General features: G+C 43.3%; 1 protein-coding gene across 4 annotated transcripts in view; it reads right to left on the bottom strand.

Moving 5' to 3' along the window:
* Positions 1-17,540, bottom strand: part of PIK3C2B (phosphatidylinositol-4-phosphate 3-kinase catalytic subunit type 2 beta) — a 168,600-nt gene that overhangs the window by 118,767 nt on the left and 32,293 nt on the right. For 2 of the 4 annotated variants that reach the window (XM_073667033.1, XM_073667032.1), the window contains exon 1: positions 13,589-13,733. The exons of 1 other annotated variant lie outside the window; for it this stretch is intronic. The gene's annotated coding sequence lies outside the window, so the exon portion shown is untranslated. Of the gene's footprint in view, positions 1-4,999; positions 5,123-13,588; positions 13,734-17,540 lie in introns of those variants that run through there. One more of the 4 variants, XM_073667034.1, reaches the window with a different exon arrangement.

Raw genomic sequence — 17,540 nt, 5'->3', positions numbered from 1 at the left:
AAGCAATTTCTGAGCAAAAGTTTGTTTGCTCCAGGATAGTAGCTGCCGCATGATCTGCAGACGAGCAGCGTTATTCCCCAGGACTGACCACGCATGTGACAGTATTCATCCAAAGACAGAACGTCAGGCACTTATTACAATCATGCTCAATTCTGCCCAATAAATGGCTTCCCAGAACAACTGTCAAGAGCACTGCAGCGTGGCAATTTTAGGCTTATTTTTTTATTCTGCGGATTACATGTGTGATTTGTCTGTTAGACAAAAAAAGCGTTTGAATGAGATTTCTAAAATCCCATAGCTTTTGATTGGTATTGTAAAATGTCTTAACTGCAGAAAAAAAAAACGCAGCAAAAACACTTTGCGTGATCATAGCTTATTGATTGCCTAAGGCCTCATTCAGACATACGTGTCATCAGTAGTTTGAATCAGGCTACGTTCCCACCATCCTGAGCCAGCTGCGACCCCGACGCTGCGAAGAAGCCGCCGGTGGCTTTCTACAAATCCCATCCACTATGCTGTAACAGCTGGCTGCTGCGGTTTGCATGCGTCCAATCCGCAGCGATTACTGATCGTGTGCACATAAGCTCAGAGTTTCATCACTGTTTGGTCAGTAAGATTTTACAATCAGTGATTTTCACACATATGGAAAAAAAAAACGTTATTCATTAAAATGTTAATGACGGACAGCACACAGACTACAGGCTGATAATGTGTGTCCGTGATCAGAGGTCAAGGTCTGATCGTCCGGGGGTCCGACACCAGACATCGCCGCCGATCAGCTGTTATTGGTGTCGGCAGCCATGGCTGGAAGTACTCCCTTGCGTTGTTGGCCGTCTTCCGATAGTGGCAGCAGCTTTGTACTACACATCAGTCTCCTATTCAAATCAAAGAACAGTACCCTGCCACGGCCACTATCAGAAGACGGCCAGCTCCGCAAGTGAATACTTCCGGCCGGCGTCTACACAGATAACAGCTGATCAGCGAGGGTGCCGGGTGTTGGATGCCGGCTGACCAGACATTGTGGACCAATCCTTAGGATAGGTCATCAGTGTAAAAGTAATGGACAACCTCTTTAAGGGCTCTTTCACACATCCTGATATTTCCGGTACTGGATAAACCAGTGCCGGAGATATCAGTGTTCGCGAGGTACCTGTGTGCGCTGCGCTCAGTGAATGACAGGAAACCGCTCGCTGAGTTCAGCTCCGGGGCCCACTCGCTGCAGCGCGTTATTCTCCCCGTCTCCTCGGCGTAATTGGGGACAGGTGAATATAAGTTTTTTATAATTATATTCTTATTTTTACATTTGGACACTATGGGAGAAGACTACTACTACTCTCATCATTATCCCTGCTGGTGCTGATCGCAGCGCAAGCAGGGGACAATGACGAGGGCACCATTCAGCACCCGGTGCTTGAGAGCAGCGCGAACTGTACCGTTGATTCCCAGGCGATGGTACGTGTTACACGGATGACACCGATGTCATCCGTGCGTCATCAGTGTGGGACATTTTGCGGCCGGTGCAGAGTGTAAAAAACGGACATGTCAGCGTGTTTTGCCCATGGACACACGGTCCGTGAAAACACACTAACATGTGCGCAGACCCATTCATTTGAATGGGTCTATGAATGTCAATGTCTCCAGTACGTGTGGAAACTGTCACCGGACTATCACAGATAGAACACATACATGACTATCGGAAGTCTGAATGAGGCCTTCTGGAAAGAAAGGAGACATCCCAGCTGTTAGATTCAGTACTTTCCCAGTGCCCTTTAATTCAGAATCCAAGAGTTTAAACTTTTCAGGTTATCAGACGGTGTAGAGTCCAAGTGTTTTCGATTTAGTGATCTTGGTTCAGCTCCAGGCCTTTGACAGATCTCATTAAACATTAAAAAATAAAACTAACGTTGGATTATTGGACCTTCCAGACAATCACGGCCTGGATTTACATGACTTCCCGCCAGCTCACAGTGTGTATAGGACAGCTACAGCTGGATGGAAGACTTCAAATTTTATAACAGACAGAAACACAACAGATCCCAAGTGTACGAAGAAGTTTTACTTTCCAATAAATGTGTTCTTTGTACGAAACCGTTCACGTCCCTGATATCTGTCTAGCTTTATCTTCTTCCAAGTCACAAAAAGGCAAATTCATTGTTCCCACCAATAATAATGCTAATTACACTTTGTTTCCATATCAGCTAGTGAAACTGACCTTTGACCAGTCCTATCATCAGCCACCACTGAGCGGTGAGAGGTCACATTGTATGGTCTCATGAGAATAAAGACCCTTTCATATGGGGTGATGATCCCCCTGTACAAACCTTCATTCCCAATGATTGCCTAGTGGCAATCGGCCCTGCGATACAACGTAAATGAGAAAATGCTCGCCTGTGATTGGTCACGTCTTTTAGCGGGGATAAAAATTAGAGTTTTATCAGCAGCACTTTCCATCATTTACAATGGGGAGTGCTGCCGACAATGGCCAAATTTATGCAGAGGGATCAATTGTTCATACAAACCTTATCATCATCGACACATGAAAAAAAGTTAATTAGTGCTGACTGACTTGCAATGTTTGGTATGGACCGTCTCATCACCCCTGTAAAGGCCTACCTAGTTCAGGGATTGTCCATCGCAGCCAAATACATCTTTATTCTTCTCACTTGACATAAATAAAGGAAAACCTGCAACTCGACTGGTTGCTATAGGTACCATTCCACTTTTTTAATTATGTATAACACTAAAATGGCCGCCGTCTTGAGACAGAAACCTGCTGTAGAATGTTAGGACAGGCGCCTGTGTGCATGTGCAGCAGGAAGATCCGCTGCCGTGACCTGCAGATAATCTATACCAAGCTGTCAAGCTATCTGCAGGTCACAGCAGCGGAGCTTCCTGCTGCACATGCACACAGGCGCCTGTCCAGTTAACATTTTAGGACACATTTCTGTCAGTGTAACAAGACAGCAGCCATTTTTTACTCTACACTGATTAACACCTTATATAAAAGAAGTATGATTTGCTAAGTAAAGTTATTTGGAATTTATTTATAATGACATTTTATTTAAGTACTTTTTTTTTTTATCCGGAGTACCTCTTGAAGGGGGCTGTCATGTAAAAATGAGCATTAGACAGAACAGAGGCCCACCTATCCATGCATCACATGGACAGCAGTTCATTTGTATGGCTGCCATATAATGCTACATTTCCCCTCCAGTGTCTTAAAGTGTTGCTCTGCTTCTGTTAGATTGATGACCTATCCTTTATGTAGGTCAATATTAGATCAGTGGGGTTCTGACACCTGGCACCCCCATCGATCATCTGTCCTCAGTGCCGGCCAGATGTTAGTAGTTGCAGAGTTGAACAGCACAGCTCTATAAACTGTGTAGTGGCCTCTGCTGGGTATCGCAGATCTACTCCTGTTCATTTGAATAAAAGATCTGCATTACCTGGCAGTGGTAACTACACAGTTAAATGACTTGTGCGGTTCAGCTCTGCAACTGCTAACATCTGGCCAGCGGCGGTACTGAGAACGTATGATCTATGGGGGTGCCCGAGGATAGGTAATCAATGTAAAAGTAGTGGAGCAACCCTTTAAAAGTGCAGATAGACCTCCGAGTGCAGTCTCCAGCATTGATCCCCTCTTTGAGCCAGAATGGAGGCCAGGCTCATTAACTGATTGCATAAATGGCCATTTTAATGGGCTACATTTCTCCTGCACTGGGGAAACACGGGCCAGTGTCTGGCCACTTGGGGTATCCAGATTCCATTTTTTTTTTTTTTTTTTTTTAAAAAGAGATGGTCTTGGTGAGGCATAGGCCCCAATTCATCAAAGCTTTATCGCCAGTATACTGTAGTAAAACACTTTAGGTAGTAATATTTGTGTGCAATACTGAGTTTTGCCATTTTCAAGCCAGTTTGAATCAGCAGTGCCTTGGGACTGTGGGCGCTAACCAGGTCCCTAGAACTAGAGGCGCCCTAGTCTATCCCTGTCCCACGGATTACTCCTGAAGGTGGAGGTGCCGGGTTCACGTGCCTTGCTGCTCCTATAACAACCCTTATTTGTCCCCTCCCGCATACAGGGAGGTGGAAAGCTGAAGTGGATAGCTATACACTAACCAGACAAACAAGGGAAGACAGGCAGGGATAAATTAAAATAACAATCATAGAAAATACACTCACCAAAGAACAGAGTGGAACACAGGGGAGTTAAGGGAAGGAGAAAACAAAAATGAGAGGATGAGAATGTGCACACAAATGAAACTCCAAGCAACAATCTCCTGAACAAATCTCCAAAAGCCAACTCCAAACACGATCTACCCCTCCAACTCCTAACCAGGCACTAAGAACTAAAATTGACAATTCCTAAGTGCCAGTGGCGAACATATATAGTAGAGGGGAGCGGCCAACACTGAACAGCTGAGACAATCCAAACAGGAAAGCTCCAGGAGCTTCAACTAATCAGATTAACGAAAAAAACCTGCACTGTTTAATAAGATGGTGAAGTACTTCTAACTAGTGCAGGAGTTCGTGAAACCAGACGCAGAGATTCCTCTGGCCTCTCTCTGTCATGGTATCCCCGTGACAGCAAGTGTATCGAGCAAGCCCAGAAACAGTCTAGTCGAAATGTAGCCAGGAGTATGCATATCGCATACTTGCAGTCACATGACCACCGTTCCCAGCGCCAAAGAATCCTCACAGCGCATGTCTACAGTCACATAGAGTGACATAGAGTGACTGCAGACTTGTAGTTTACGACCGGACAACCCCTTTAAGACTGTTGTGTGTGTAACGTCAGCCTTTACCAGTCAACAGTCTGTGTGTAAAAATATAGTATATGTCAATGTCGCAGTTATAAAAATCATCTCTAAAGGCTTCTAACATCCGAACACATTCTCCGTGACGTGCAATGGCGCACAAGCCCTGGTACTGCTGTATGTGACTGTGCAATGTTATCCACAAGTGATTTCTACAGAGATAACTGACAGAACAGAAAACTCACCTTTGGTAAATACATCAGGAACTAAACAGGTATTGCAGGATTCATGATGACGGCCTTTAGAAAGGTCTTACAACACCTGCACAGAAGGTACACCCAGCTCTCCACCTGTCAGTCATAAAACACTGGCATATGTGTGGTCACAACTGAGTAACCCGACACTCCTAGACATATGGTTATTGCTGATCTAGCCAAAGACGTTAACTTGGTGGAGACGTCCTCTAATCCAAGCATTATATAGTATCCCCAACAAGTGTTCTCTGCCTTTAGGCATCAGTCAGACGGCTGTGATTTTTCACGTACACAAGAACCGCTCTGAGTCTCATCACTGTTTTGGATCCGATTTTCATTAGTGTTGGTTTTACCATCAGTATTTCATCAGGGATTTTTATGTATGTAAAAAAAAATTGCAAAGTTTCTTCTATACATTACAATGTTAATCATGGAGACCACACGGACAGCAGACTGATGTCATCCATGTGATGACACTGGCTTTCACGGACCCATAGACCTTTGATTCAAGACCCACCTCTTTCCCCTCAGTGATTTTCACATATGCTTAAAAAAAAATCTGTAAAACTTCTCTTAGCCATTGCTAACGAACATCACCCGAATTGCTTGATTGATTTTCACAAACCTACAGACTAACATGGGCGAGTTTTGTGACTTGGTTCAAAATTGCCCATTTCTATGGGGAGGGTTTCAGGCCATTCAGTCTGCAAAAAACACAGATATATGTGAACAGCTCCATAGACTACTATAGGTACATGTTCTATCCGGGAAAAACACTTGATAGAACACATACATGGAAAATGGACGTCTGAACGAGGCCTAACTTTTTAAGTCTTTTACTTTCAATTATCTTGTATTGAATTTGTTCACTTTATTTACCACTTCCATCTAAACTGAAAGTTCAATTCTACAACTTAAAGGCAATCTGCCAACAGGTTTTTGCTACAGATCTGAGAGAATCATGATGTAAGGGCTGAGATCCTGATTCCAACGATATATCACTTACTAGGCTGCTTATTGCAGTTTTGATAAAATCACTATTTTATCTTCTGCAGATCTTGCAGTGCTCTGAATGCTGAGCTCTATATATCCCTGCCCACACCACTGATTGGTAGCTTTTGTGTACACTGTACATAGGCAAAAGACTGCCAATCAGTGGTGGGTGGGGGGTTATACAGAGCTATGAATATGGAGGTTTATTAGTGTTCGAGTGATAATGTCTTACTTATAAAACAGCGATTTTATCAAAACGACAGCAAGCTGCCCAGTAACTGACACATCGGTGAAATCAGGGTCTCAGCCTCTACATCATGCTGCTCTCAGATTAGGTGGCAAAAAAAACCTGGTGAGAGATTCCCTTTAACCTGAGTGACGCCGCTGATTTTACAATCTGCTGTATGTCTGCAGCAAAACAGTAGATTTTTCATGGAGGATCCCATAAATTTTAGCAGTATCTACCAACAATCTCATACCTCTGATACAGAGCGCAAAATCAGCCCTCAATAAAAAAGGGAATCTGAGAAGCTGTCTGCCCCGCGCCCCTGATGAGCACACAGGTACAATACTGTAGCCTTGAAAAATGAGAGTTAGATGCAAGCAATGGTGGGACAACTGACTTTAATGAGGCAAACGGAATCACTTTGTGCACTGTTTAATTGTCCGCCAAAGGGAGGTGGGCACAAAATGGCAGTCAACCACACTTTTGTTCCCACCTCAAGAAGGCGGACACTGCTGAAAAGGGCGTCAGACAGTGCACAAGATGCCTTTGTCTGCCTTATTAAAGTCAATGGTATCTAAAAGCCATATTTCATGACTTCAGATGTAAGCCCTGACGGAGACACTCACGTGTGGCAAAAACACAATATGAACATAGCGTTAGATGTGGGATTTTGATCCATTACTTACAACTGAACATGTCCATTTTTTTTTTTTTACCGAGATGCTTGTCCTGCAAAAAACATGGAACAGCCCTATAGACCATAATATGTAAAAACCACGGAGAGTACATGTACATGAAACATGGTGGCATGAATGAGTCCTAACCTATACTGGATGAATCAGTGTTTTCTAGCAACTCCCACATTGAGCATCTAGGTAACTGCTAGATCACGCTCCGGCTGAGCATCACGGTAAGACGCCTTCAATGAAGAAAAAGTCACATTCTGTGGAATATAGTACAATATCCATGTTAATATATTCAACAGATAATGCCCAATGTGGGAATATGGAAATCATAGAGAGATGGGGTCTACCACTCAAGTGCGTATATGCAGAAACACCACATTTATTCTGTACGAACCCCTGCAGGGAGACAGATTCCCATGGTGGCAACAGCTTTGGCTTTGATGCTCTCCATTCCCATAAATTGGATCGACGGGCAAAAGAGGACTTGAATATTGTCTATTTTCTTATGTTATAACATATGGGGCTAACAAAAAATACTAAGCAAACCATAATGAATGGGAGAAGGTCCAGCAATAAAAGTTACATAATATGAAAGGGCTGGCCAAGACCTATTTCAGGATACTATTAGTAAGGTATGAAAAAATCACCAAACAGATTCCCTTTAAGAACATGGGTGTAATCAGGACTTTTCTTAGTCACTGACCGCAAACTGAGCTCTGGTAAAAAGTAAATTGTGCAAAGTTTTTATTATCATGTTATTTAAATATATTAAACAACCCCCTCCCCCACTAATTACTACCTTATTTGGTTAGTGAAGACTGTTCGCATGAATCCACAGCCATTTGCTGGGTACATATAACCGATACCAACATCACCCAATTGACCCTAAATCCTTTATGACGAGAAATAGAACATTACGTGTAACGCTATTCTTCCCTTCAAATCCGATGAGATTCTAAACATCCTCAGAAGCATACGTGAAAACAGCCTAGGGGTATATTCACACTGCGCTTTTTTAGAGCAGAGATTTCAGGACTTGCCCCTTTTCCCAGGCGTTTCATACACCTGAGGCATTATTACTTAGCATTGAAGAGTAATTTCCTGCGCGCTTTTTTGATGTTTTTTTTCCCACCAGAGTTTTTTTCTATCCACATTTTTCTCAGTTTTTTTTTTTTTTAGAAGCATTTTTTTATGCTTTTTAAAATCAAATAAACAAGATAGCACCAGTGATTTTTTAAAGCAAAAACACTGATAAAATGCTCCAGGACACACTTGAACAACTTTCGAGCTTTCGAATTATCTTGTACTGTAAAGATAAAGTGTTTTCCTAGTGGAAAACCCCGAAAGAACGGACATGTTACGTCTTTTAACCTCTTGGCGTCTTTGAAAGCCGGAAACGTGTAAAACAAGCTCAAATGCCTGAACATATGAATAGCAATTCGTTTTCCCATACAAATTAATGGGACCATTCTTTTGTCAGTCCTTTTTCCTCCATTTTTTTGAGTGGACCTGCTCAAAAATGGCGAATAAAAGACACAGTGTGAACAACTCAGAGCATGTACAGATCCAGAAAACACTTCTGAGCTTGAGCACTGTGAACACAGTGGCCCCACTATAGGACGGGCTAAATATTGCAGACTTTAAGGCTACGGTCACACCACCACATTTTCTCTCATCTGGGAGAACTGGGGCGATTATGCTGATCAGATTTTCTTGGATGTGGAGAAGATTGAAAAAAAATGTCTCCATCTTCTCCATTCTGACAGTCTGCGGAAATTTTATTGCACTCGAATGTCATCCAAGTGCAGTCCGATGTTTTCCACGGACTCATTGGCTTGCATCGCCGAGTGCGATCTGAATATCGGATGGAAATTGTGAATGCTGCGATTTTTTCCTCATACAGACTCGGTCAGAGGGGAAAAAAAAATGTACACAGCCACAAAGAATAACATTGGTCTGAGTGTGAACTGATGTTTTGTCAGATCCTACTCGGACCTAAAATACGGTCGCCTTCACGAGCCCTAAAGGAAATATTTCAACAGGTTTTTGCCAATTAATCTGAGAGCAGCAAAATGTTGAGACAGAGACCCTGATTCCAGCAATGTATCACTTACTGGGTTGTTTGCTGTAGTTTTAATAAAAATCACTGTTTTATCAGCATGAGATTATCACTAGAGGAGTAGTAAACCTGCTGACATGTAGTTCTCCATATTAATGAGTTTTGTGAAACACCACCACTGATTGCCAGCTTTCTGCCTATGCACAGTGTACACAGAAAGCTGCCAATCAGTGTTGTGGGCGGGGTTATACAGAGCTCAGCGTTCAGAGAACTGGTAGATCTGCAGCAAAGAAAACAGTGATTTTAGCAGAGCTGCAGGAAACACCCTAGTAAGTGACACATTGCTGGAATCAGGGTCTCTGCCCTTACATCATGCTGATGTCAGATGGAGTAGTAAAAATCTGGTGACAGATTCCATTTAAGAGCTGGTTACATATTGCCACATCCAATCTGACAGGAATATGAACTTTCAAACAGCTGTTACCTTTTATTAACAATAAAACAGTATATTTCTAGGTGTCCGCACTACCTGGAATTTGTTCAGCACGAACCCAAGCACAAATTCATGAAGGCAGCTTCACTTTTCAAAGAGGAAATACTGCTTGTTACCTAAATGATCTACATACCTGAACGTCTCATTTCACCTCTGCCCAACATATTGGATTGTGATACAGGGTCTAATCTAAGTGTAAGTATGTGTTCCTAGAGACTAAGGACGGCCATCGTCATATGTATATTCACAAGGGATAGTTTTATTGGAGAGATTTCTGTTATAAAAAAATCTGTTCTGTTCCATACACCAGAATGGATTTCTGCAATACACAGGAAGGCACTGGCAAAAATCAAATCTGCCATGTGTGAAAAAACCTGTCTGCTACAATGTAGTGCTGATCCGTGAGGTGTGTGGCAAAGTGGTTGTGCAGCCTCAGCCGTGGATCTGTCATGGCGATACGACCCCACAGACCTGTTGAGACGCGTTCATGATTGGCAGGTATCGAGCATGTGTCCTGTTCTAATGAACACAATACCTGACAACTGTGCATGCGTCTCAGCATGTGTACAGGGTCATAAGATCATCGGCACAGCTCGCTTCCTCGGGATAACCACTTTAAGGCGCCTTTCAGACGTCAGTGTTTTGAGTACGAGTGGTGACAGTTTCCACACGGACTGAAGACACTGACACACGTAAACCCATTCGTCTGCGCACGTCAATGGGCAAAACACCCTGTCATGTCTGTTTTTTTCTCGCAGCATGGGCCGCAAAACATCCCGCACACTGATGACATCCGTGTGTCATCAGTGTGACACGTAGCGGCACCTGGGAATCAGTGTACAGTTAGCGCTGTTCCCAAGCGCCCGGTACCAGGGCTGTGGAGTCGGTAAGCCAAACCTCCGACTCCTCAATTTCCCTGACTCGGACTCTGACTCCACGACTCCGACTCCCTCATACATGGCTCATGTGTAAGTGATAAATTTACTGTAGCACAGATTCATCTCAGCTAAAAGTCTAGACCCTTAGATCAGGAATAGGACAGACATTTATAGGACATTTCATAACTTTCCCAAATTCTTATGATAAAATATTCCCCACAAACTGCATTGAACTACTGTACCCAATTTATTATATATTTTAGGAGTTGGTGCATTTTATACAGACTCCAACTCCACCAAAATGGACACCGACTCCGACTCTACAACTCCGACTCCACAGCCCTGCCCGGTGCTGAATGTTGCCCTCATCAAGGGAGCAAGGGACAATGGTGAGAGCAGTATTCAGCTCCTACTGTGTCCTGGTGTAAAAATAAGAATAAAACAAAAAAAATCCTTATACTCATCTGTCCTAAGCGTCCCCCGCTGTAACCCATCTGACCGTTCACGCAGAGGATCCGGGGAGAATGACTCGCTCCAGCGAGCGGGCCCCTGCTCTGTGCTGACCTCCTGTCACTCAACGGCTCAGCACAGTACATGGGCCTACTCGCTGCAGTGAGTCATTCTCCCCGGCTCCTCTGCGTGAGCGGTCAGGTGGAATACAGCAAGGGACATCTTCGGACAGGTAAGTATAAGGACTTTTTTTATTTATTCTTATTTTAATACAAGGACACAGCGGGAGCAGAATACTGCTCTCATCATTGTCCCTTGCTAGCGCTGATCACAGCGCCGGCAGGGGTACTATGATGAGGGCAGCGTTCAGCATCTCACGCTTGTGAACAGCGTTAACTGTACGCTGATTCCCAGGCACCGATGCGTGTCATACTGATGTGGCACATGGTTCCCACACGTATCATACACACGGACACGGATATCTCTGGTACTGGTTTTTCCAGTACCGGAAATATCCGAACGTCTGAAAGAAGCCTAAGGCTGTGTGCCCACGAGTTTCTGAAGCTGCGTATTTACACTGCATCAAAAACGCAACGTCTTACAATTCCAACAAACTGGATGGGATTTATAGAATCTCATACCCACTGTGCTTCTTTTTTTTTTTACCTGCGTTGCGTGTTTCGAATCCACAACATGTCACTCTCTCTTGTGAGCTTTATGTGCAGATTTTTCCCATAGACTTGTGTTAGATGCAGATAATCCGCAGGTAAAAAACACACACGAGTTTTTAGTGCGTTTCAATGACAGAAATGAATCAAAAACACATGTAATCTGCACATCACTGTATCGATAAAGTTTTGTCAAAGCCAAACATCAGGAAGTATCAAAAACAAAGCAGCTTTATTTAAACCATGGCATATCAAAGAGAGACAAAAACCACAGTGTCAAAAACACAATAAAAACCATGTAAAAAAGGCACACAAACACAATGAAAAAACATACAGAACCTAATTTACTTAATTGGTGGAGAAAATCTACAACATCAAAAACTCACTGTGGGAACGTGGCCTAAGGCTATGTGCCCACGTTGCATAAATGAAGCAGAAAATTTCTGCTTCATTTCTGCAAGTCCTCTCCCGGAAAAACGCATGCGGAATTCCGCACGCGTTTATCGCGCATTTTTCGCGCGTTTATCACGCGTTTTCCACATGCGGAATTGCCTTGCGTTTTTTATGCATTGGACAAAGGCAATTCTGCTTGCGGAAACGCAAAATTAATTGACATGCTGCGGATTTTGGAACGCAGCATAAACGCTGCAGAAAAATCCGCAGCATGTGCATAGAACTTGCGGAATCCCCTTGGGGACCATGGGGTGCGGGTTACCAAGCGTTTTACAAGCGTTTCCGCTGCGGAAATTCCGCATCAAAAACGCTTGAAAAACGCTACATGGGCACACAGCCTAAAGCTTCAAGCTTTTTATATCGGTAAAGCCTAGGATCATATCAATTACTTTAAGACTATGTTCACACGTTGAGCTTTTTTTATGCAAATTTTCAGCTGCGTTTTCCAGAACCAGCAAAGTCTATGAGATTTCAGAAACCTCATGCACACAGCTTGTGTTTTATTTCCGGACTGTTTTGTCAAAGAGCTGCAAAATGCAGCATGTCCCTTCTTTCAGTATTTTTCACCCACTGAATGCAATGGGTTGTGGAAAAAATCGCAGGTATCAGGTTTTTCTGGGGTTTTGGTGCCAAAACCTGAGGAAGTTGACTCAGGCTATTTTTTATGCACTAAACTATCAGCATGCACAAGAGACAAATGTACCTTGACAAAAACGCAGCGAAAACTCATCAAAACCTGCTTTTTTGAGGTTGCTTTTTTAATGCCAGTGGAAAAAAAAACACTGCAAAAATGCTAAGTGTGAACATAGCCTAATGGAGTTTTACCATCTCCTAAAGTGAATTCCATTAATATGATTACTGGTGGGGGATTCTGACCTGTGAGACCCCAATTGATCCTGGAAGCGTTCCCCTGGCTGTATGGCTGGGAGAACACTGTGCAGGGAATGTTTAGAGACCAGCGCTGTCCATCAGATGGTGATTCTCTCAATGCGATCCCTACTATATGAATTATTTTCAATTATAAATATTGAACGTACTGTGGGGAAAGCACTTTGGGAACGTTGTCGTCATATCACTCCGCACCCACTATCATCCATTCCCATAGCAGACACTGTCAGCACAGGGGGGCAATCCTCTGCTCCTTTGTCAGGACTCCCATGGCCCAGATGCCCAGAAGCTCTACATCACTAGGTTCATGGACATGCAGCCCGGATACCAGGACCCACAACCACATTCTTATTTTTTGGGGGGTGACTATAAATGGCGCTGCCCAGGATCTGGTGACTGCCCACCCTACTGAATGGTTTACACATGGCCCCCTCCTTCCTGATGACCCAATTCCCAGTTATGTATCAATCAATGAAAGGATTGCCTGCAGGGTAGATGGCAGGGCATCAGAGGGCACAGATCACTGAGTGGTATGCTGACACAATACATCACATTAATACACAGATCATGAGGCATTAGCAGCTACACAGAAACCATTGCCTTCAGCTGCACACAGCATCCATCCGCCATGCACCTTACACCCAGGACCCCCAGAAAGCAGCTGCCATGGGATGACCAACCGCACCCCTGCTGATAGCTGGGCACCAGAGGGGTTAACACTGCTAGCAATTGCTACAAATAGGAGGATAACATCGCAGCCCCCCGTTGATTTCCGCCCCCTCTCACCTGCTTCCTTGTACAGCAGTCTGGTGCGATCCTCTGGAGAGATCGGGGGGAGATCGAAGGAAACCCTTCAGAAATGAGGCTGAGAGTGTGAGTGTGTGCAGCAGGATGGGAGCAGCACTGCTTCACCAGCAGACAATAGGGACCGAGCATCAGGCGCCACCTCATGGACGCGCGCAGAACTGCAAGTTAGCGCCTTTGCATACAGGCTTTCTAGTGATGGATGCAGCATTTTTCTCAGTTAGTTGGTTATAAATGTGAATTAGGAATTATTCTTCATTACTTGTTTTACTGTCTTGAGGAAACTGAGCACGAATACCTGGCCTCGCTGCCAGAAATATTGTAAACGCCAATGCCAGCTATGACCACTAGGTGGCGATAAAGTCCAATGTCATTTCTAGTTTTTTTTAGTGGACAGTAATCATAAAAAAAACCTGCTACCCAAGTAATTGCTCTGACACTGAATGGGGACCCAATGTGGGGTGATATGCACCCACTGAGAGGGCAGCTGCCAGGCTCAGAATAATCATCAGGCGTGAGTGCTCCTGTCTGTAAAACACGGAGGGTTTTGAGATGGTCGACAAAAACCATTGCCCCGATTCATCAAAGCGATCACAGCAGAATTTTGTTGTAAAAGGCTTTGAAAAGACACTAAAATGTAGCAGCTTATATCATTTTCACAAAAGTTTCGGATAGGCCTGCCAAAATGGCTGAAGATGGGGCGAGACCGGTCGTGGCGATGCCGGCTTGTCTAATTCAGGAGGAGCTGCGGTATACTTTACCCCACAAATCTTACTCCAGTCCCTGACTGGTGTAATGAGCCACTTCTAAAGCGCATCTGATTCATTAAGATCTTATTGAATAAGGTGCATTTAATCTCAACCTCACCTTCACCTAGAATCGGGGCCCATGAACGTGTCAAGCAGAAACCGCTTTAGGGTATGTGCACATGACGTCTGTTTCTGGTGGATTCCCTCATGGAAACTGCCTGAAAAACCTATCAGAAAATGGAGAAATGAATGAACATACGCAAAGCTGTAATGTATAATGTAAACCCCATGTGTTCTGGCTTCAGGCTTATAAATACACCAAGCAGTTCAAAGAAGTGACCTGTCCATTCTGTTAGGGTTTGTCACTCTGAAGACGCCCTCTACAATGCAAGTCAATGGGAAAAGGTCAAAACACGACCCAGAAGATGAGCAGACATCTTTTGAAGCGTTTTGCTATAGTTTTTGCTCATCATTCAATGGAAGTGAAAAAAAAACGACTGGAAAATGACAGTAAAAGTGAATATTAAAGAGTAATGCACACTCCTACTGCCAAGCCTGTACATCATTATGTGTTTCACTTGTTTCTACTGTCTCCAGACGGGATAACTATCTTAAATTCCTTATCGGTATGTCTTTTGAGTTTGGAGAAAACCCCCGCAAACATTGGCTGGTTTCACATATCTATGAAACGGGGATAGTGCTGGGATCGCATTACCGGTCTAACCGGCCGATCTCCTGACAGCTCAGGTCAGCAGACCCGGCGGGCGGGCAGGGTATTGCGATTTGTGCATGAAACCAGCCATATGAAGACTAGAAATAAAGAATCAGACTACTGTATCAACATGGATATGGATGGAAATAAAAATCTAGATCCCAAAAACTTGATACTGATCAGGTTTGGAGAAGGGAACCTTAAAGGGGTTAATTCTGCAATCATTGCATGTGACAGTAGATTGCTGGAGTGTGACAGTGTGCAATGTGCACACTGTCATGATTCCCCTCTATTTCCAGCTCAATGTCACATGACAGAGTAACTGCAGAACTTTATGTTGAGCCCGGAAAACCCCTTATAAACGTAGATAACATGTGCGAGTCAAAACATGGCGTCCCTTATTTCCTCCAGTTAGATGAATGTCTGTGCCAAGCACCCATATATTTTCAGTACCTGAATATGACATGTATTTGCATGTCTGAAAACAATCCTCATTTATGATACATTTATGATTCAATGAGGTTTTTGTTTTACTCCGGATGGAAATTTGCTAACACTGGGGTTAGGCAGTGGTGACAATGGGTAACATTTATAAAAATTGTCATAGTGCCAGCAGCTTTCCATCTTCTTTTTTTTAACATATTTTGGAGAAGACCTTCCTAAATCATTAATTGATTCACAGGACATAGAACAAAGTAATAAAGGGCAGCAGAACAGAAGTGGCAAAACTATGAAATAAAAATGTTCCAGCTAATCCAGCAAATATGTGCATGAATATACACTTCACATATGCTTGTCCCAGCAGAATACTGATCTGTAATGTGCTTATTAAAGTGTTGAAAATCACTGAAACGTCACAAAGCCTGTGCAAAAACAGTTTAGTGCAGGTCAGATCTGATCTTAGCGAGGAATAATGCTGGAACATATAGCAAGAGACTCTCCCAAAGTATAAGCCAGCATGTCATAGTAACATAGGTTGAAAAAAGACCCAGGTCCATCAAGTTCAACCTTCCTCCATCAATTATAAATTCTTTGTCACTAAATTAACTATATCCCACAATGCCATTTTTGCTGAGGAAATCGTCCAGCCCTTTTTTAAAAGCTGTTATAGTCTCTGCCATTACTACCTCTTGTGGTCGGGCATTCCAGTCTGGCAGCTCTAACTGTAAAGAACCCTTTCCTACACTAGTGGCCAAAATTGAGGCAACACCTGCAGTTTTTCACCATCACGAATATTTAATGAAAGTTTTCACCGACATACTTACTTGAACACACGGCCTCTTCTGCGATATGTATTCTATGTTTGTTTATAGTGACCTGGGTGTGGTTTAAGACCGATATTGTGCCAGCAGTATTAGACAGGAGTGGTCACCTAAGAAGAGAGCCAAAGCTGTTACTTTAAGAGAAGAAGGGTACAGTTACCGGGAAAATGCAGCATGAATTGGAAAAGGGATCTCACCGGCCAGCGTTCTCAAAGTATGTAAGCGGTTTCAAGAGACTGGTTCATAGAATCATAGAATCATAGAATCATAGAATGGTAGAGTTGGAAGGGACCTCCTGGGTCATCTGGTCCAACCACCTGCTCAAATCAGGATTCACTAAATCATCTCAGACAGATGTCTGTCCAGCCTCTGTTTGAAGACGTCCATTGAAGGGGAACTCACCACCTCTCGTGGCAGCCTGTTCCACTCATTGATCACCCTAACTGTCAAAAAGTTTTTTCTAATATCTAATCTGTGTCTCCTCCCATTCAGTTTCATCCCATTGCTTCTAGTCTTTTCTTGTGCAAATGAGAATAAAGATGATCCTTCTACAATGTGACAGCCCTTGACATATTTGTAGACAGCTATTAAGTCTCCTCACAGTCTTCTTTTTTGCAAGCTAAACATTCCCAAATCCTGCAACCGTTCCTCATAGGACATAGTTTGCAGACCAGTCACCATTCTGGTCGCTCTTCTCTGAACTTGCTCCAGTTTGTCTATGTCTTTTTTAAAATGTGTTGCCCAAAACTGTACACAGTATTCCAGATGAGGTCTGACCAAAGAGGAGTAAAGACCGATAATGACTTCACGTGATCTAGACTGTATGCTTCTGTTAATACATCCCAGAATTGTATTTGCCTTTTTTGCTGCTGCATCACACTGTTGACTCATGTTCAGTCTATGATCTATTAGTATACCTAAGTCTTTTTCACATGTACTGTTGCTTAGCTCTATTCCTCCCATTCTGTATATGCTTTTTTCATTTTTATTGCCCAGATGTAGTACTTTGCATTTTTCCCTGTTAAAAACCATTCTGTTGTTTGCTGCCCACTGCTCCAATTTATTTAGGTCTTTTTGAATCCTCTCTCTCTCTTCTCTAGTATTAGCTATCCCTCCTAGCTTTGTGTCATCAGCAAATTTAATCAGTTTACCCTCAATTCCTTCATCTAAATCATTGATAAAGATGTTGAACAATACAGGTCCCAGGACGG

Source organism: Phyllobates terribilis, unplaced genomic scaffold (assembly GCF_046119375.1).
Source record: "Phyllobates terribilis strain yellow unplaced genomic scaffold, ASM4611937v1 Scaffold_2__4_contigs__length_985480577, whole genome shotgun sequence".
In the NCBI taxonomy this organism is placed as follows: domain Eukaryota; kingdom Metazoa; phylum Chordata; class Amphibia; order Anura; family Dendrobatidae; genus Phyllobates; species Phyllobates terribilis.
Note: the sequence above shows the minus strand (reverse complement) of the source record. Positions and strands in the feature narration are given on the sequence as shown.